General features: G+C 45.2%; 1 pseudogene across 1 annotated transcript in view; it reads right to left on the bottom strand.

Annotated features, from left to right (window-relative positions):
- The window catches only part of LOC144790702 (cytochrome P450 2D28-like), a 398581-nt pseudogene that overhangs the window by 135418 nt on the left and 241296 nt on the right, over positions 1 to 21867 (bottom strand). Inside the window, exons 5-6 of the transcript XR_013602251.1 lie at positions 17036 to 17209; positions 8573 to 8714 (exon numbers count right to left, since the gene is read on the bottom strand). The product of XR_013602251.1 is annotated as a cytochrome P450 2D28-like (transcript). The remainder of the gene's footprint in view (positions 1 to 8572; positions 8715 to 17035; positions 17210 to 21867) is intronic.

Raw genomic sequence — 21867 nt, 5'->3', positions numbered from 1 at the left:
TCAACTTTTCAATTACGTGTATAGTTTGGAGGGTAGGGTACCACCTTCTTGGAAGGAGTCCACAATTGTTCTTATACCTAAACCAGGGAAGGACCCTCTTAAGGCAGACTCTTTTCGGCCAATCTCCCTGTTAAATGCGGACTATAAGATCTTTACCAGCATTTTGGCAGGGAGATTGGCCAAACTGGCTCCCCTACTCATTAATTCTGACCAAAAGGGTTTTATGCCTGGTAGGTACATCCATGAACTGACTTCCCAGTTGATCGGCAGCATAGATCTGGCTGTGGCACGGTCGGAAACCCTGGCTGTGGCTGCATATGACGCGGCGAAGGCCTTCGACCGTGTCAACTGGGGCTACCTATGGGATGTCCTGAACGTCATGGGGTTCGGGACAATCTTTCCCCATGTACTGAGAGGCTGCTATCAAGGGGCCTCTGCTAATATATTGTTGAATGGTCTGTTGACATCTCGTTTTAACATCAGTAGGGGAACAAGGCAGGGGTGTCCTATTTGGCCCCTCTTGTTCAACCTCTACATTGAGCCCCTGGCGCAAGCGTTGAGGTTGGATGAGCGAATAACTCCGTTCAAAGTGGATGAGTACAGCTGTAAGCTTGCGCTGTATGCGGACGATCTGATGATCTATACAAACAATCCTGCAGAGGTTCTCCCCAGAGTAGATGAGATTATGTCTGATTTTGGCCAATACTCAGGGTACCTCACTAATTCTTTATAAACTGAAATAATGTGTTGGGGGACTAACAACTGGTATGGAGTTCAAAGTAGTCAGTTCAGATATCTGGGTATATTAATAACTCATGACATAACCAATATACCCCAGATAAATATTAAGAGGGTGGCCAAGGACATTGATCAGCTATTCCTCCTGAGGCACAGCCGGGAGTGTTTGTTTTTGTGTATCTGATGTGCTTTTAACTTGAAAAATTGTTTTTTAATTATCACTCACCCCCTACCTGTCACACGACTGCTGTGTGCAGGGACCTGCTTCCCACGCTGAAACGAGCGTTGGGAAAGGCCAAATCGCCGCTTTTGAGAAACTCCATTATCTTCACACGGAGTAGGACACGCCCACTATGAGGCCACGCCCCCCTTCCACAAACACCATTTAAAGCGCTCTGAACTGCGAGGGCGCTGATAACGCTATTCCTCCTGAGGCACAGCCGGGAGTGTTTGTTTTTGTGTATCTGATGTGCTTTTAACTTGAAAAATTGTTTTTTAATTATCACTCACCCCCTACCTGTCACACGACTGCTGTGTGCAGGGACCTGCTTCCCACGCTGAAACGAGCGTTGGGAAAGGCGAAATCGCCGCTTTTGAGAAACTCCATTATCCTCACACGGAGTAGGACACGCCCACTACGAGGCCACGCCCCCCCTTCCACAAACACCATTTAAAGCGCTCTGAACTGCGAGGGCGCTGATAACGCTATTCCTCCTGAGGCACAGCCGGGAGTGTTTATTTTTGTGTATCTGATGTGCTTTTAACTTGAAAAATTGTTTTTTAATTATCACTCACCCCCTACCTGTCACACGACTGCTGTGTGCAGGGACCTGCTTCCCACGCTGAAACGAGCGTTGGGAAAGGCGAAATCGCCGCTTTTGAGAAACTCCATTATCTTCACACGGAGTAGGACACGCCCACTATGAGGCCACGCCCCCCCTTCCACAAACACCATTTAAAGCGCTCTGAACTGCGAGGGCGCTGATAACGCTATTCCTCCTGAGGCACAGCCGGGAGTGTTTGTTTTTGTGTATCTGATGTGCTTTTAACTTGAAAAATTGTTTTTTAATTATCACTCACCCCCTACCTGTCACACGACTGCTGTGTGCAGGGACCTGCTTCCTACGCTGAAACGAGCGTTGGGAAAGGCGAAATCGCCGCTTTTGAGAAACTCCATTATCTTCACACGGAGTAGGACACGCCCACTACGAGGCCACGCCCCCCCTTCCACAAACACCATTTAAAGCGCTCTGAACTGCGAGGGCGCTGATAACGCTATTCCTCCTGAGGCACAGCCGGGAGTGTTTGTTTTTGTGTATCTGATGTGCTTTTAACTTGAAAAATTGTTTTTTAATTATCACTCACCCCCTACCTGTCACACGACTGCTGTGTGCAGGGACCTGCTTCCCACGCTGAAACGAGCGTTGGGAAAGGCGAAATCGCCGCTTTTGAGAAACTCCATTATCCTCACACGGAGTAGGACACGCCCACTACGAGGCCATGCCCCCCTTCCACAAACACCATTTAAAGCGCTCTGAACTGCGAGGGCGCTGATAACGCTATTCCTCCTGAGGCACAGCCGGGAGTGTTTGTTTTTGTGTATCTGATGTGCTTTTAACTTGAAAATTTGTTTTTTAATTATCACTCACCCCCTACCTGTCACACGACTGCTGTGTGCAGGGACCTGCTTCCCACGCTGAAACGAGCGTTGGGAAAGGCGAAATCGCCGCTTTTGAGAAACTCCATTATCTTCACACGGAGTAGGACACGCCCACTACGAGGCCACGCCCCCCCTTCCACAAACACCATTTAAAGCGCTCTGAACTGCGAGGGCGCTGATAACGCTATTCCTCCTGAGGCACAGCCGGGAGTGTTTGTTTTTGTGTATCTGATGTGCTTTTAACTTTGGCCACGCCCACTCGCCTGCGGCCACGCCCACTTGCCCCTCATAAACATGTGTGCCCCACGTCCGCGCAGCGGACGGGCGCAGCGGGCGCGCCGTCAGCGCGCCGAAGGCGCGCCAAGGGCAAGCCCGTCTGGGCCCATCCGGGCCCAGACGGACCCAGGCCCAGAAATGCTGCAGGAAATCCCATGTGAGCGCGTGGTATATACCGGAGACATGCTCCGCGCACTTCAACCGAGAACAATCTTGGCCTGTCACCACACGCATACCGAAGGTAAACCTTTCTACTACTGTACGCGCTGCGCTCCATCCCCTACTGCATCTACAAAACCCGGACTTAAGATCGGACTTCTTAATTGTCGCTCCCTCCCTAAACACGCAATTGAAACAAATTTGTTAATTCTAGACCATGACTTTGATTTGCTCTTTCTCACCGAAACGTGGCTATCAGACAGCACCGACTCGGACATTGTCAAGGCCTTGCCTTCTGGGTACCTCTGTCAAGCCCTACACAGACCCAAAGGGAGGGGAGGGGGGGTAGCCATAATTTTTAAGGAGCATCTCACTTGTAGAATTACTGATGCTCAAATCAAGGATTGCGAAAGCTGCCAATTCTCCATCCAATCCTCCCCAGCTCACTCTCTGTCGGGGCTACTGATCTACCGCCCTCCGGGCCCCCCGGGAAAATTCCTTAACGCCCTCATTGAATCAGTCGCACAACTAGCATCTTCTGTCGGCAATTTTCTCATTTTAGGCGATCTAAACTTACATTTGAAAGACCCTACAGATCGGATAGCCGCTGACCTACTCCAAGACCTGTCGTCACTCAATATCCGACTGGTAAACAATGAACCCACCCATGAGAAGGGACACCTATTGGATCCCGTCCTCACTAATGCGACAGCCATCACCACTAAGCCTCCCCTGATCCTCCCTTGGACGGACCACTTTCTTGTCCCAATCTCCTGGGATACACCCCCCATCAACCCTCAAACCCCTAAAATTCAGACCACTGACAGACGGTGGCATAAACTTGCACCTGAGGAATGGGCCGCCGCTTTAGCAAAGTCCACTCCTGAGCTCTCCAGCAACCCTGCTATTGCCGATAAGCAGGTCAATGAATGGATCACCTCCTCTCTTGATCTACTCATCCCTAAAACCTCCTTCCTTAAACACCCCAAAAGAGTAGCCTCGGCTCCATGGTACACACCAGAGCTTAAAGCCCTGCGCCAAGAGTGCAAGAGGACGGAACGATCCTGGAGAAAAGTCAAATCGGAAACAAATAAAGAGATCTACTCTGCTTCTCTCCTTAATTACAAAACCACCATCCGTAAAACCAAAATTGTGTTTTTTCAGGAGAGAATAGAGAAAGCAGTATGCTCCAGCAAGGAATCCTATGCCATCCTAAAAGACCTTCTGAAAACCCCAGCACCCGGACCCAAACATCCCATTGACCCTACAGCTGACCAGACCAAATGCCAACAATTGGCGGATTTCTTTCACGGGAAAATCCTAAAAATCCTCGAGTCTATTCCCTCCGCGACTCTGTGCGAGGAACTCGATCCCCTGCAACCTTCAACACCCTGCCGTCTTTCTTCTTGGGGTCAAGTCATGACTGAAGAAGTGGAAAACACGTTAACATCTATAAAAAGCGGCTCTCCTAAGGATCCCGCCCCACTCCGAATTCTTAAAAAGGTTGCCCCCATGATCATCCCCCCCGTGACCCACCTGATTAACACCTCACTCCAACAGGGAGTTGTACCCCTAAGCTGGAAGGCGGCGGTCGTGAAAGCTCTGTTAAAAAAACCCTCCCTTGACCCCGAAAACCTGGCGAACTATAGGCCCATCTCCCTACTCCCAGGAATCAGCAAGATTGCTGAAAAACTGGTTAATAGAAAACTTTCCCAGTTCCTGGAAGTCAATAACATACTAAAAAGCTCCCAGACGGGCTTTCGCCCAGGGCAGGGCACAGACATCGCCCTCCTAGCAGCGGTTGAGGAGGCCAGAACGCTATTGGACGGAGGAGGATCAGTGGCAGTGATCCTCCTCGACCTAAGCGCGGCCTTCGATACCGTCGACCACCGACTTCTTATTAAAAGACTCAAGGGAGCCGGTGTAGAGGGCTCCGCCTTAGCCTGGCTCACATCTTTCCTGGCTCAACGGACCTACCAAATCTGGGAGAACAACGCCCGCTCCTCCGAAATTCCCCTCCAATGTGGCGTGCCTCAGGGCTCCTCCCTGAGCCCCACATTATTTAATATCTATATGTCCACATTGGAGGAGGTCATCACGCCATTCGGAGTGAGTGTCGTCAGTTACGCTGACGACACACAATTGGTTGTGTCATTATCCCACCCCAAACAACAACCAGCAGACCTATTCAATTGCCTTGCGCAGGTCCATCACTGGATGAACACCTTTGCCCTAAAATTAAATGGGTCAAAAACGGAGGTTCTGCTCCTTGGCCCACCAGGATTCACACTGTCCCCGAACATCTGGCCAGCCTGTCTGGGCCCTCTTCCCGAACCCAGAGAGGAAGTAAAGAGTCTGGGAGTGTGGCTTGATACCGACCTCTCGTTCACTGTGCAGGCAAAGAAAGTGGCCGGGACCTGCTTTGGACTTCTGAAATCATTGAGGAAAGTCCTGCCCCTCCTGCCCACCGACTCTCAAAAGTTGCTTATTCAAGGCCTAATAATTTCGAGGCTTGATTATAGCAACGTGATATACCTAGGCGCCCCAGAGGTGACTCTGAACAAACTTCAGAGAATTCAGAATACCGCGGCCCGGATTCTCACAAACACCCCTGCCAGAGCATCGGCCAAACCGGCCTTAAAACTCCTCCACTGGCTTCCCATAAGAGAGCGGGTCAAATTCAAGGCCCTGTGTCTGGCCTACAAACTACGACGAAATCAAGGCCCCCCTGTTCTCAAGAAATTCATCACACCTTACAAATCCTCAAGACCCCTCCGCTCTGACACAGAAAATCTCATTGTTGCCCCCAAATTCAAGAGAGCCTGGTCTGGAGGAAGGCGTTTCTCAGTCCAGATTGCACGACTTTGGAACACACTTCCCCGAGTCCTCCGCCTCGAACCTCAATACCTCCGCTTTAGGAGACAGCTCAAAACCCACCTCTTTCCACAGTGAATCACTCTTGGCCCTTATTTTGTTCTTTCGTTTCACCCTCCCTGTCCTTTTTCCCTTTTCCCCTTCCCTTGTCCCACTGTACTCAGGAGATAGGATTTTCTAGCGCTGGGATACCTCCTGGTGACTACGCGCTCTACAAAAATAAATAATAATAATAATAATAATAATAATTTCTGAGATGGCAGAACCTCCCCTTAACGATATACGGCCGAGTCAACTTGGTTAAAATGGTGATACTGCCCAAGATTACATACCTTTTTAATATGATTCCCCTGGCTTTCCCTGAAAGAATGCTCGGTAGAATTCAAGGAAAAATTGGAAGTTTTATCTAAATTAATAAGAACTCTAGGTTATCGTGGAAGAAATTGAAAAGAAGACTGTTAAAGGGAGGTTTAGCTCTTCCAGATGTCCTGGGGTATGCCCTAGCTTTCCAACTAAAGAACATCCGTAGTCTCCTCTCTAACCATGACGAATCCAACTGGGGAAAGATCTTGGGGATTATGGCTCGTCAGGAAGGGGGAGGGCCCGGTTTCTTGTACAAGTTTGGGGCACCAAAGTTCTATAAAAAGGTACGTCTAAAGGTTTTGAAAATATTATTCTGACCTAGCTCCAATTTGGGATTCCCCGGGTTTACCAATATGCCTTAAAGACAGTCTCTCCATTCCTATCAAAAGGGCTGGCATAACAGTGTGGTCTGACCTGGTAACATCGGAAGGGGTTCTTCCTTGGGAGGTGTTGAGGCTAAAGATTGGAGATTCTTTCTCCAGATTCAAATATATACAACTTTGTTCTTGGTTTTCTGTAGAGAAGCTTAACATCTGTGGCAATTGGGACATTGAATCCGCCCTTTTAACACCTGGGTATAAGAAAAAAGAAGTGGGGTATTGGTATAGAAGTATGCTTGAGGTTGAGGAAGGGCATACACCACCATTGCATACTGTTTGGAATTCATCTCCCTTAGAGGCTGCTTCAAGCACACTATACGAAACATCTCTCCACTATCTTTACAGATTTGTCAGGACTGATTCTCTTAAGAAAAACCATTTTTTTGTCTTAAACAGGTTATATTACACCCCCAAAAAGATATCTAAGTTTGCCTCTTCACCATGCTGTTGCCCTAGATGTGGTTTGCTGGAGGTCAACGACATCCATATGTTTTATGAATGTCCCAGTTTAGATCTTTTCTGGGCCAATGTAGAGAGAGCTTTGGAGGGCATTTATAAGGTTAAAATTAAGTTGAACACAGTTAGAATGTTTTTTGGTTTAGACACGGATTTTGTTTGTAGATTTGGTGAAACACAGGTGGCTTTATTTTTTAACCTTGTTCTTGTTGCCCGCAGAGAGATTTGTAAGATCTGGAAAGACCCGAGCCCCCCCTGTACGAGAATTGGCTTAGAGCTGCATTGAGAATGGCACGCCTTGAAGCTGGCATTACACAAAATGTAAATAGTATGGTGTGGGATCCCTTGTTAGAGTGGGGAAAAGAAATGAGGTTGGTCTAAAGCCTCGGGGTCCTATGATTACACCATGCCCTGGACAAAATGGGCCGGCCAGGCCGGCCTAAGGCATAAGCAACAACTTCAGCCCGGGGCGCCCAGGACACAACTAGGGCTGTTTGTGTTCATTTGTGTTTGCCAATGGTGAAATGAGGATTAAAAAAAAAGCACAAAAAAAAAACAGCAATCTAATTTACCCAGTCCTGCATCTCTATCACCAATAATATGTATTCTAGAATGTTGCCTTGCTTGGCAGCACCTTTTGAGGATTGACATTTCCTGTGACATGCTATGTCAAATGCTATAAAGGTTTTCTGTGATTGATTTTTCTTGTCATATAATGAACAAACACAGTGCAAATGCCGCAAAATTCAAAACTGAAAACTTATTTGTATAAACATACGACTTGAACGATATGTTTATTGAATAAATCAAAACTGTTTTTTTTATAACTTTTTCAATTTTTCACTTCTATTTTGATAGTGACTCACACAAATTTGGTACAAATATTAAAACATCTGGAGTGCACAAAAAACGTTATTTACAGTGATTATAAACTCATTAAGTAACAGTCAATCCTCATTCATACCTCACTCATCCCGTCACAAAACAACAATTAACAATGAAAACATAAATGATTCAATACATGCTGTAAACATGAACAGCAAAGAAAGCCAATGTTGATTTCACAGTAAATTTGATGTGAATTAATATTTCTGTGGCAATTGTAAATAGACCTACGCGTTTCGAACTAACATAACTGTGTAGTTCTCATCAGGACCGATCTTGCACTTGGCTACAAGAAGCTGGGAAGTTCAGTAAAAGATTGATTTCAAGCTGTGGCAAGGCGTTTAAATTCAGCCCGTCCCGCCTGTCTCTGCTGGCAAGTCGGGCGCCTGCGTTTATTTGGAGACGGATTGCCGGTGTCGATAAATGAGCTCTGTCGGCGTTTAGTGCGCAGTGTACTTGTGGAAGGAAGCGTTCTCCTGTTGTCGATCAGTACGTCAGGAGATCTTCATGCGAGCCCATCTTGCATCAAAGCCGTCCAAAACGCTGCACTGGGTGTTTGCACTTCCTGGTTTTTCTTGTCAACATGGTTTTAACTACAGTATTTTGCGCGTCAAATAACAATATTCTATTTCTTTATCATGTTGCTACATAATGGGTGCAAGCATCAATAGCTGTACTCATGTCACCTTGAAAGGCAATCACAATACTTTTCCTCCATGTGATAGTATTTAAAGATCATGTACACTGGTATACTTGAATGTTCCTTTATTCACCAACTCACCTTGTATATCGGGATATTGTACCACATAAAGCAGGGCCCAAAGGAGTGTTACAGACATTGTATCTGAACCTCCATAGAATAAGTCCAACACAACTTCAACCAGGTGGGCCTCATCAAGTGCAGCGTTTGGATCATTTTTGGCCTGCAGAGGAAAGAGTTTCACTTAATAAGTTGCTAGTACAAAGTCACATAGAGCACCAGCAGTCTCCTGTCTTCCTGATTGTGCGCCTATCATCCATAATCAGGACTTCACACTGCATAATACACCAACATCAGGCTGGCACACTTACTTCAAAACTCCTGCACCACTAAAGGCATCCCTATACCCCACATGCTGTTCTGTTCTTCAACTCCGACAACAGCGACCCCGGCCAAGCATTAAATAATGAGCAATGCTTCATAGAAATTGATATATGGATTTCCCAGATAATGGTTCTAAGCAAGAGGCAAAATGTATTGGCTGTAAGTAAGTGTAAGGTTAGAGGGGTTTTACCCCTAATTGTACATTCTGAAAATGTCCACTAATGCTCAACAGAGTATATAAAGTAGAAGAAAGCATAATTAGATAGTGAGAAACTTAGCTCCGGGGATACAAGATTGAGGGTCACTGAGTAGTCGTAACCACCTATCATTGCTGAAAAGGAAGGGACATCAAGTTCTCCACTTGGCTTATCAGCCGAGTCGAGGACATAGCCACTTTTTCTTCACTGAACATTGGTTCTATTGTTTAGAAAAGGTATTCGGGTGTGAACCATTTTTGAAACTCGAGTATGTCTCTTTTTGGTGCTAAGATTAGCTTAGTGAGCCTAGAAAAGGAGGGCTTGAGGACATTGATGTACAGAAGCCTCATATAACTGTCAACATGTTACTATATTTCCTATTGCTCTGCCTCTGACCGGTATCATTGCTACCATCTTGTTTATTTTGTATCATAGTTAATATTCATATTGTGTGCATTAAGATAGGATTTTGATCTTAAAGAATCTTTAAAATATATTCATAGCTCCCTAGTTTTCCTTATTGTACCCTTTTATGGGCAAAAGGGATATTTGTTCAAATGACTATCCCAGTGAAATCTCAGAGGACTCAGGTCCAGATGTAGGTAGCCTAATACCGGTCGGTAACGGCCGAAAATCGGTAATTTCGGCCGTTACCGACCGGTATTTGGACATTGAGATGTAGCTCGCCCGAAATTTACAGATTCGGAAAAAATACCGAATCGGTAGATTACCGGCTCGCTAAATAATCCGATTCGGTATTTATACCGAATCGGTAAAATTACTGAATCGGAAAATATACAGTCGGTAAATATTCCGAATCGGTAAAATTACCGAATCGGAAATTAAGAAATGGTAAAACCAACACCATCGAGATGTAGGTGAGCCATAAATTACCGAATTTCACCAAAATTCGGTATTTATGAATCGGTATTTAACATGGATTGAAAGCAGGTGGTAATCAGGTGCAGCCTATAAAAAAGGGCCCCAAAATGCAACACTGGAACCAGAATGACGGCTTTCTACGTCATAGCAAGACGGCTAAGGCTACATGCAGCAGGTGAGAGGGAATGGAGAAGGGAGGAGCAGGTCTACAGGCAGAGGATTACACTCTTCCAATTGACAGAGCCAGAGATACTGCAAAGATACAGACTGCACCCCCAAACCATCATGGACCTGATCAGGGACCTGCACCCACTCCTGGACCACCCAAGACCAAGGGCCCTCGCCATCCCACCCCATGTCCAGGTGCTCTGTAGCATACACCTCCTTGCATCTGGGAGCTACCAGAGTGTTGTTGCTGTGGTAGGTGGGGTGTCCCAGAGCTGCCTGTCGCGTTTATTCAGAAAGTTCCTGGATGCCATGATGCAAAGAATGGAGCATTACATCCACTTCCCAGACACTGATGCGGACTTGCTCAGGACCAAGACTGACTTTTACCTCATGGCAAATTTCCCACACGTGATTGGCTGCATTGATGGGACCCGCATCCCCATTTGCCCCCCAGCTGCCACTGAGCACATATACAGGAACAGGAAGTCATCACACACAATTAATGTACAAGCAATCTGTGATGCCAAGTACATTATCACCGATATAGTGGCCAGATACCCAGGAAGCACCCACGACTCATACATATTCCAAAACAGTGGGATCTATACCCGCCTAACAGCGGGTCAATTCGGGGAAGGATACCTGCTAGGTAAATAAATGGGTGACACTCCCTTGATAGATGAAGCAGACATATGTCAATGTGTGCCTCTGAGTAATGTATCTTTTTTCTTTCACATTAGGGGATAGTGCATATTCACTCCGTTCCTTCGTCCTGACACCCTACCTCAACCCCACAACCCCCAGCCAGAGACGTTACAATGTGACACATAAATCCACCCGGAACATCATTGAGCGCACCTTTGGGCTCCTGAAGAGCCGGTTCCGCTGCTTCCACAAAAGTGGGGGGGCACGGCAGTACTCACCTGTAACATGCTGTAAGATAATTGCAACCTGGGCAATGTTGCACAACCTCGCAACCTAAGAGGGGCACAGAGGTGGAATTGAAGGACTATGAAGACCATGACGATGAGCAGGCACTACCAGCAGCCAACACAGTAGGAGTACCAACACCCACGGACGGAAGACAGAGACGGGCAGAAATCACACACAACTACTTCTGAGTAAGTATAGAGACAAAGCACGTGTTGTACTTCAATGCACGTAGTTTATTTTGCACTACGTTGAAATTACATAAGCCACAAATGACACATACTAGTGTGCCTAACACTACTGGGTGGACGGGGGTTACCTCACCCTCACATGTCCATCTGAATATGGCAGACTCACTGCTTGCGCCCATGAACAGCCCAGCGTGATGCCTGAGGTTGGCTTAGTCTGCTGTGCCAGCACCGGCACTCTGGCGTCTGCTGCTCCTCCTTACTTCAGGGACAGGGGTGCTGCACCTGCTACTAGTGGTATCTGTGTCCCCGACACCTTCTGCTCCTGTGGTGGCTGACTGGTTTGTCAGCAGCACTTCCATTGCTGTAGTGACTCTCCCCATCCCCCGTGTGAGATCAGTACAGCAGTGCACCAGCCCCTCCTGCATCGCAACTGAACGGCGACACATCAGTGAAGTCGCAGTTGCAAGTTGGCGCATGCCCCTTGTCTGCTGGTGCGTTCGATGGCTCTCCCTGCGCCTTTGTGCACGGTCCTCACGTAGTTCCTCACAGAGTGTCATCACACACTGAGACATGTCCCTGACTCCATCTGCCATGCCCCTCATGCTGTCTGCCATTGATGCTATTCCCTTGTTCATGTCAGTGAAATTTGTGTTCAAAAGGCGCATTTGTCTGTGCACTGCACTTATACCTTTTGCCTGCAGGCGCTGCACCTTGACCATTGTGGTCTCAAGGCCTCGGAAGACATCCTCATCACGGCCACTGACTCTTGACTCCCGGACCCTACGACGTCTTGTTCCTACGGATCGGATGACAGGAGTGGATGTATGACCTGGTGCATTTCCTGCCATTGACTGTATTGACTCCTTACACTCCCTTTCCTCATTGGAGGATGTTTGTAGGATCCTTTGCGGGGGACCCTCATCCCTCACGGGCCTGCAGATGTCTGACACCTCTGTGTCTGCTGGTGTGTCTGGTTGTTGTGACTCATGTTGTGGTGAGTCAAGGAGCACTGGAGATGCTTCAAGTTGCATGGTGTTGTCTGCCTCTAGTGTGTCAGCTGCTTGTGTGCAGGGCGCTGTAGGTCTTGCATTGCTGGGCCCTGCATCCCTGCCTTCTTGCTCACTCCTATCCCTTTGGGGATGTGTCTTCTCCCTCACCTGCAGTGACTTGCGTGATGTCTCCCCTGTGGACAGATATGGACAGTGTCTTAGTGGTGCTTTCACCGTGTAATTCACTATTAAATCACATTATTATATCACTATTTCCTGCTCCTCCCATGTCTCTGATTGTATTGTGTGGCATGCCTGACAACATTTCATGTTGACTGCTCATATGGGTATTCTTATGACTACCACTCCCATAATGCATTGCAGGTGAATGCTGAAGTCAGTACTGGATTTCCTCAACACATAGCCACATTGGGGGAGGGCCACAGGCAGGGGTTGTGGGATGATGGACATGTCCCTTACCTTTCTTAGCTGCAGCACGGGCTGAGCTGTCTGCATCACCAATCCTCACAACGCACTCTGGCTCCAGTGTGGACTCCACAAGCTCTTCCAGGTCCGTTAGAGCAGGTGCCCTGTTCTTCCCTCCACCTGTAGCATTGGCCTCCTTACTTCTTGCTGACAGTTTTTTCTTAGTAATGATCCTTAGATCGTACCATCTCTTCTTGAGATCGTCCACTTCCCTGGTGGTCATTCCTATTGCTTTTACTTTGGTCTGGATCCCCAGCCAGGTGTTCCTCTTGACAGCCTCTGGTACCTGCAGGGACTGCTTCCAAAGATTTTTGGGTAGTACTTGACGACCTCCTCCACCAGCACCTGAAGTTCACCAGTGCTGAACTTAATCTTCCTCTTCCTCTCTGCACCTTCCCTCTGAGAGTCTTGGGGATCCATTTGTTTGTCCTGCAGGGCTCTACTTCACAACAGCCTGTCTCTGTGTAACTGCTCTCCTGTGTGATCAGGTACACTGCACCTGCATGGGTGTGGCCACTTCCTGGTTGTGGGGTGGGGTGGATGCACAGGATTGGTCTATTGCTCTGTTGGTTGGCTGAGGGGCGGGGTGGAGGCACGTGATTGGTTGATACTTCAACTGCCTGATATTTTGTATCCCCGACTTGGTATTTACCGATTCGGTATTTACCGAATCGGTAAATACCGATTCGGTAGATTCAATGCATTCCTATGGGCCTCCGGGCCCTTAGGATTGCATGTGAATTACCGAATCGAAATTTGCCGTATCGGTAAATACCGATTCGGTAAATACCGAGTCGGGGTTTCCGAATTTTACCGAATCGGTATTTTTTTACGATTTTTGAGCTACATCTCATTTCCCATTTCTAAAATACCGATTCAGTAAAAATCGGTATTTTAGAGTCGGTAAAAATGAGTTACCTACATCTGGCCCTGACTGTTAGATAAAACACACATCACTCATGTAATGCTTAGTGGGACGTGTCCCACGTTGGCAAATTGACTAAGTGCATAGCACCAGAGGCTGTAGAAAACCCATTTCTGGGCCTTGTTTTGTGGAGAAATTCAGATTATGTATCAGCCACGTAAAACTGCAGTCTGCTGCAATAGCTACGGTTTCATGAGACAGAACAATCAGGAATACTTAACACAATGCCATGAGAGACAGTAATACAAACACGAAAGCATGTCAGACAGTAATCAGCGATAGCAGAACAACAATATTCTGAATACGTTATTCTGAGTTTGCAAGCACTAATAAACACAGCATAGTCACAAAGGACATCAGTTAGCAATAATATGCACAGAGGAATGCAAGACTGCAATCACAACAACAGGCAAAAGCCACAGAAGACATCAGTCAATTAATGACATACAACCATGCAAGCCTCAGCTGTCAATAAAGTCAAGTCAAGTAAGTCTTTATACGAATTTATAAACACACTAGCAGCCCGTCCCGACGTTGTCCGGGTATGAATTGCTGCCGGCCAGTAGTATATTGTTTTGTAGGATTTCGTTTTGATAGCATTTCTTAACTGTGACAGGCCTGTGAAACACTCCGATTCACAGTGCACTGCTGATGCACTTAAGAGTGCGCGTTCAGTAGTGTGTGAACTCGAGTTTCCCGACTTTATTTTTCCTTGCAATATTATATAGCGCGAACTCGACAACATGACATGAGCACAATTTACATTACAGAAGAACACATTCATTTGTGGTAGGCCCGGGGAGACAAAGCGATTTGCCTGGAATCACAGGATGTTGAGCTGATGCCGAGATTCGAACGTAGCTCCCCAGCTCTAAAGTTCGCAATTCTAGAACTTGTGGCGGGAGGTGTGTCTAAAAGTGTATGTCGGTGCTGGCCATCAATGAGAGAGACCTGTGCATTTTTCAAATGGGTGGTGAAAAAATATGATTATGTTGCTGGAGATGTGGGCCGCCGTGCCACCAATGTACTTACCGGGGGAGGGTAAACACCCATTATTCCGCAACTTTCTTTCCGCATACCATCACTCAGCATACTTTCATTACGAAAGTACCATGACTCCGCAATGCTAATATAACGCATGGCATTACATTTTATATTCTTTTACCACGTTGTAATGCATGAATGGTAAAAGCATGTTTTTTTTAAATGTTTGGATAAGGTAAGTATGGGTATAGGGGTATATGTTTTGGGGTACTGAGGTATATGTTTTGGGGTGTTTGGGTATTTTAAGGGTTCAGATATAGTTTTGGGTTATGGGGTACTGGGGTAGTTTTAGGGTTTAGGGATAGGTATGGGTTTTGGGGTACGGGGGTATTTTTAGGGTTCAGGGCTAGGTTTGGGGTTTGGGATACAGGGGTATTTTAAGGGTTCAGGGCTAGGTTTGGGTTTTGGGGTACAGGGGTATTTTTAGGGGCATATTACCAACAACTAGCGATAATTATCGCTATGTTGGTTTAGCGGCGATATTTTTATCGCCGAGCTGCGGCGATTTTTATCGCTTAGGAGCCTTGATATTATCAAGGTTTATCTCCTAAGCGATACAAATCGGCGGAAATGCATGAATATCGCTGAAAAGTCAGCGATATTCATGCATTACCGAGCTAATGCTCTTAGCCATGTTATCCACCTACCATTGGATAACATGGCTAAGAACTGCTCAGGGGCAGGTGTTAGCTTTTGGAGATATTTGCGCTTAGCGCGAATATCTCCAAAAGTTGGTAATAGGAGATAGCGATGTTAGCAACTGTTTCCAGTCGCTAACATCTTGGCACGCCCACTTTGCATGTCATTAGTGATAAATATCACTGACATGCAAAGCGGGGCCCAAGATGGTCGCTATCTCCTACTAGCTGCTACTAACTGGTGTTAGCGACAGCTTGGTAATAGGGAGATAATTTTATCTCCGCTTTCTTGGCTTTTAAAGCCAAAAAAACGGAGATAAACCCCCTTGATAATATGCCCCATAGTTTGTAAGCAGAAACAAAATAGATTAGCTTAAAAACATAACTACATAAAATTACATAGAAAACACAAGTATTATGATTATTGTTAGGCAGCCAATACTAGGTCCTTTAATGTCTCACCCTTGTGAGCGGCCATGCTGACATGATGTAAGCTTCAACTGGGAGAACAATATATGGCATGTAAATCTGATTGCACAGTCCAATTGCATCACTAGTGGTGTTAGCCCCATATTGTTTAAACAATGGGAAGAATATTTACTTTCATAAGGCGCATAAGTAAGATCAGGCAAAACATCTTCAGCCCTCCCAAAGAGCAGGTGTATTGGCCAATGTTTGTTTTAGTTGACTACTTAGCAGTGAAAGCCCCAATAGGTAGGGTTCCAAGCCTAATTTTAATATAAAGAACATCGGGGTATATTACCAACAACTAGCGATAGTTTTTGTCTCTAACTTGTTTAGAGACAAAAATTATCGCCGCAAACCGGCGATTTTTATCGCAGATAAACCTTGCTATTAGCAAGGTTTATCGCAAATGCGATAAAAAACGGCCGCAATGCATGAATATCGCTGAAAAGTCAGCGATATTCATGTTTATCGAGCAAATGCTCTTAGCCATGTTATCCACCTCCCATTGGATAACATGGCTAAGAACTGCTCAGGGCAGGTGTTAGCTTTTGGAGATATTCGCGCTTAGCGCGAATATCTCCAAAAGTTGGTAATAGGAGATAGCGATGTTAGCGACTGTTTCCAGTCGCTAACATCTTGGCACGCCCACTTTGCATGTCATTAGTGATAAATATCACTGACATGCAAAGCGGGGCCCATGATGGTCGCTATCTCCTATTAGCTGTCGCTAACTGGTGTTAGCGACAGCTTGGTAATAGGGAGATAATTTTATCTCCGCTTTCTTGGCTTTTAAAGCCAAAAAAGCGGAGATAAAACCCCTTGATAATATACCCCATCATCTTTCAGGTTTAATCAAGGTAAGGTTTTTCAACTCGAGGTAAGGACCCACATGGGTTACCTTACAAGGAATGTAGGTAAACGTCAAGGAATTCAATACTCCTTCCCCAGTAAATTGAGCTTATGTCTGCCCCTTTTAGTGAGTTCCTCTCTGCACCATTTGCTCCAAAATGTTTTCTTACTTTATATTCTCTAAGGAAATTTTCGATTTCCTAGTCTGTTTTTTGGGGGAGTTGGCATCTTTACCTTCTTGTTGGTACTTTTTTAAGAAATCTATGAAAAAACCTGGGAAATATGAAGCAATTGCATACTTCATCCAAAATATAATTAGTAAGAATGTCCCTAAAAGGTCACAATGTAAATATCCTTAATGTAGGACCACTTAGACAACACCCATCTACTCACCTTTTCAATCTGGTCGATGTAGAGGTCAATAAAATCTTGTTGTTCAGCCTTTGGGCTCTCCTGGTGATCCCTTACCTCCTTCTTCACGTAATTACGGGCAAACTCCATGAGTTCAAAGACCTTCTGGTGAGGGCCTGGGAGGAGGCGTATCAGCTGTGGGAAGGTCTCGTGTAGCTGTAGAAAAATACAATAACTACTATACTAGAAATAACAAACACATTTAACGCAGTACTGAACAAGTATCCAAATACCCCACAGTCTCTATTGGAGGTCACATTTTTTGCTTTCCGAAATGAATCAAACACATTCAAAAGACACAAATTGTGATTTTATGGTCGCTCTGTTTATGCACGTGTATCCCTTCTTTACAGTCTCCATTAATTTTTCATTGTTCAGAGGGTTCACTGAGAAATGCTCTGTGGTCATGATTATGAATCTATATTTTCGATGTTCTAAAAACATGGCAGACTTTGAGCATATGCACAAACCCTTAATCCATGTAAGAAAAGAAGTGGTAAATTTAAGACATACATATGTGGATGAACTACATTGGACATACTTGTGGTTCAGAAATCCTTATAGCAATACATTCACTTTGCAAACTGTGACATTAGAAAATATGTTTCTACATGTTCTGATATATTTTAACACTTACCTTGTTTTAGGCCAATTCAATTAAATTCAATTAGTTTATTTGTTACGGAACTCCAACGGAGGTCCACAAAAATACACCAATACAGTAAAAAAAGACATACTTTATCTATACTACGATTATAAAGGAAGAACTTTGAACCTTTGAGGCGGGTAAACTCGGGAACCACAGCGCCAATCCACACACCTGATACATCTTTGTAATCGTCAGGGTATGCAGATGGACATAGGCTATATAAACTTAATAAATATACCTAATTTCAAAAATTTACCCCAAAAAAAAAAAGTAGTCCCTTGGAAGAAGCGCCGGCAGTGACGTGCGTGCTGACGTTAGGAGCGTGGGGAGGAGTGGCATACAGGAGCGCGAAGAGGACCGGTGGACATGAGCGTGGGGAGGAGCGGTGAGGAGCGGCGGACAGGCGGTGAGGAGCGGTGGACAGGCGGTGAGGAGCGGCGGACAGGCGGGGAGGAGCGGTGAGCGGCGGATGAGGTAGGTTATTTATTTATTTATTTAGGAGCGGTGAACGGCGGCAAAATACAAAAGCAAACGTTACATTAAATGAAGCAAAAATGACAATCGTGAGCCAACAAAATAAAAGAGGAAGCAAACGGTGCATTACAGGAGGAAAAAGTGACGTGTGCAGGTTACAAAAGCGTACAAAGTAAGCAAACGTTACTTTAAATCAAGCAAAAATTACAATCGTGAGCCAACAAAATACAAGAGGAAGCAAACGGTGCATTACAAAAGTGAGCCAAACGGTGCATTACAGGAGGAAAAAGTGACGTGTGCAGGTTACAAAAGCGTACAAAGTAAACAGAGGTATAATACTGCATTACAGGAGGAAAAAGTGACGTGTGCAGGTTACAAAAGCGTGCAAAGTAAACCTGGAGGTATAATACTGCAATATATGGAGACAACGGACAACGTCGGGCCGGGCGGGGGCCCTGAAGCCTAATTGCTCCAGGACAATGTCGGGACGGGCTGCTAGTAACAAATACAATTCTAATAAATATCCAGGAATGTTTTAAAAAATTGAAATATTCTAAACCAAGTAATTTCATTTGGAGGGGACAACACGAAAGATCGTGCCTCCTTAGCAGAATGAATATTACATTTCATAAATAAAGGTCTCAAAAACATTCGCCTTGCCCTTCGAAGTTCTGGGCACACAAATAACACATGATTAAGATCCTGTATTTGGGAACAACGAAGTTCACAGATTCTTTCCTCTCTAGGAGTATTTTCCCAAATGCCCGGTACTTCTCTCAGGGGCAGCAAGTTAGTTCTTATGAGTAGTATTAGCCTTCTAATTCCGTGTGGCAAATTCCATGAGAGATAGGGCTGGGGTCTGCTCCCCATCGCACTCGCACAGATCACCCCGTTACGGGCTTTAGGTGACTTAAAGCCATATCTCTTGCCGTACTAATCATGCTTATTGACTTCTTTAGAAATAACTTCAATACAGGCTTTGGCATGGGTAAATCACAGTTTAAATTAAGCCCAAATAAATGGTTTGCATTGGCAAATGATCTAAAAAAAGCTGATTTATCTTTTAATTTTGCAAACATTTCCAACTTCAAGGCGGCCCTTAGGGTGCCCTCATCCCCCCAAAAAAGGGAGTTCCCCCACCTCAGAACTGCTGCCAAGGACAAAATGTAAGAAGAAACTAAATGGAATTCCAGACGAAGAACATGTGGGACAGCCAAGGAATTTAAATTACAAATTTGACGGAAAAACCGGCCTTCAGCCTTATCGAAAGAGAGCAACTAATTCCTATCCAAAACTTCTGCAGCATAAGTTAATGTTGGGGGGATTTTAACCTTAAATACTGACAGAACATGATTAAAATGACGTCTCCCGCAGTTCTTATAAAATCTATTTAGATCTCCGGCCTGGGAGGCGGCTTTGCCAACACACCTTTTGATGTGCTCTGAGTCACGCCCATTTTTTGAGAAAACCTTCCCCAACAGCCACTTATACCCTTTCTTTATTGGAAAACCTTTCCTGCGAAAGACTAAAATTTAGCTTTTAGCGATATTGATTTTCAAACAATGGTCCTCCGCATATTTAGTTAAAACATCCAGACGACGCTGCAAACCAATGGGAGTTAAATTAAAGATTGCAACGTCATCTGCATATAGTAGGGAACCAATGGACATTGTACCAATTTTAGGGGCATCCCCCTTCACTGAATTTAATTTCTCGGGGAGGTCAAAAATATAAAAAGAAAACAAAAGGGGGGCCAACAGGCAACCCTGCTTGAGACCGTTATGTGTATTAATCCTGCAGGAAAGCCCCTGCGAGCCACCCATCGTCACTTGACACCAAGTGTCTGTGTGTAATTCAATTATAAGGCCCAGAAGATGGTATGGCATACCAAGATGAGAGAGCTTTCTGCACAGCGTCTGACGATTTACTTTGTCAAACGCTGTGGAGAAATCAATAAAAGCTGTATAGACTGACATATTTTTAGAGAAAACAGATTTCTCCACAATGGTCTGGACGACCGCGTTGTTATCCAGCGTTCCGTGGTTCTTTCGAAAACCAGCCTGTTCTGGCGGTAAGATGTTCTGGTCATGGGCCCATTGCTGCACATACTTAGGTATACTTTTTGCGAATAATTTGCCCGCAGCGTCCAGCAGCGTGATCTGTCTAAAACTAGTAGGTGACCTTTTTGAGCCCTTTTTATACAGCGGGACTAAAATGCTCCCCTTCCAAAATGAGGGAATACTAATCGATTGAAAGCAGTAGTTGAATAGTGGCACCAAGAGGGCTCCCCATGCAGCTGGATCCTTTTTAATTAGCATAATTGGTATACCATCCGGTCCTTGTGCACCGGAGGTCCTAGCGTTCTTTATATAACCCATCACTTCAGCCCTTGACGGGGGACCATACTCGATGCAGACAGCCTCCTCTATTACAGGCATCTGAAAAGGGACTGAGCTGTTAGATTTATATAGTGATGAAATGTAGTCCACCCACTCCCTTTCTGGGATCGGAATGGGGAGTGCCCTCTGCCTAGAATCACAATACTCTGCGATCAGGTGCCAATACTTTTTTGTATCTTTAGCTCTCGCTGCTTCTCTCAACCCTATCCATTTTGCATCCATCCATCTCATCTCTCTTTATTCTTAATTTATACCGGCCTCTGACTCGCTTTAGGCGATTAATTTCCCGTTGCACACATATAGAAAATTGTTTATATTGCTTCCGAACTAAATTGTTAATTTCGTAATTTAAAGCCTTCAGGATAGAGGGATCCTGATTTATTCTACGTCGGCCAGAGGGTACTGAGCTTAAATTTTTTATCTCCCTCATTTGTGCCTCAAAGAATTGCATAATATTTGCGGAAAGGCAACCATACTGTTCTGGAAGACTTTTTTTCAATATCGCGCCTACCTCAACGATATTTTTATGTGTCCAAAATGAGCGACCAATAGATTTATTAAAGACAATCGAGCCCTGGCCCAAGTGCCCTTGCTTCAGTGCGGATAGGTTAAAGGCCAAAGTCAAGCATATTACACTGTGATCACTCCATAATGATGGAATAACCTCTAGATTTTCACAGGCCCCAAACATTTGATACGAAATAGCTACGTAGTCCAATAGGCTTTGTGTACCGGAGGACTGAAAGGTAAATTGGGCTGTTTTATCGACTGGTATCCTCCCATTTAGGATAACCAAGTCTGTACTTCTAATGCTATCGAGCAGGAGGAATCCCTGCTTGTCCGTTTTTATTTTATCCGGTAAAAACGACTCAGGAATGTGCCAAATTTCTTCCTTATCTGGGTTAGCATATAATACCTGCGATGAATTAGAAATGTTTGCATTTAAATCTCCCACTAATATCACTAGAGGGCATTCTTCCATGGTGGCTATCTCATTGATATATAAAAAAAGTAAACTCAACAGATGGTCATAATTTTTCCCTGGGGGGATATAGAGATTTGCCACCAGGAAAAAGGAAGGCCTATCGGACTCTCCCAGGCATTCCAACTTCAGGCAAATACAGAGATTAGATGGATGATAAAAAACTTTCTGATTCCAATTAATACTGTTCTTAAGCAAAATGGCGATCCCCCACTAGCATGTCCCCTTTCAGAGTGCTTAGCGTAACAAGAAAGAGTAAAAAACACATTGCAATCGAGATCTTCACACGCCCAAGTCTCTTGTAGGCATA

Source organism: Lissotriton helveticus, chromosome 11 (assembly GCF_964261635.1).
Source record: "Lissotriton helveticus chromosome 11, aLisHel1.1, whole genome shotgun sequence".
In the NCBI taxonomy this organism is placed as follows: Eukaryota; Metazoa; Chordata; class Amphibia; order Caudata; family Salamandridae; genus Lissotriton; species Lissotriton helveticus.
The sequence above is the reverse complement of the archived record's forward strand: the minus strand, read 5'-3'. Positions and strand labels throughout refer to the sequence as shown.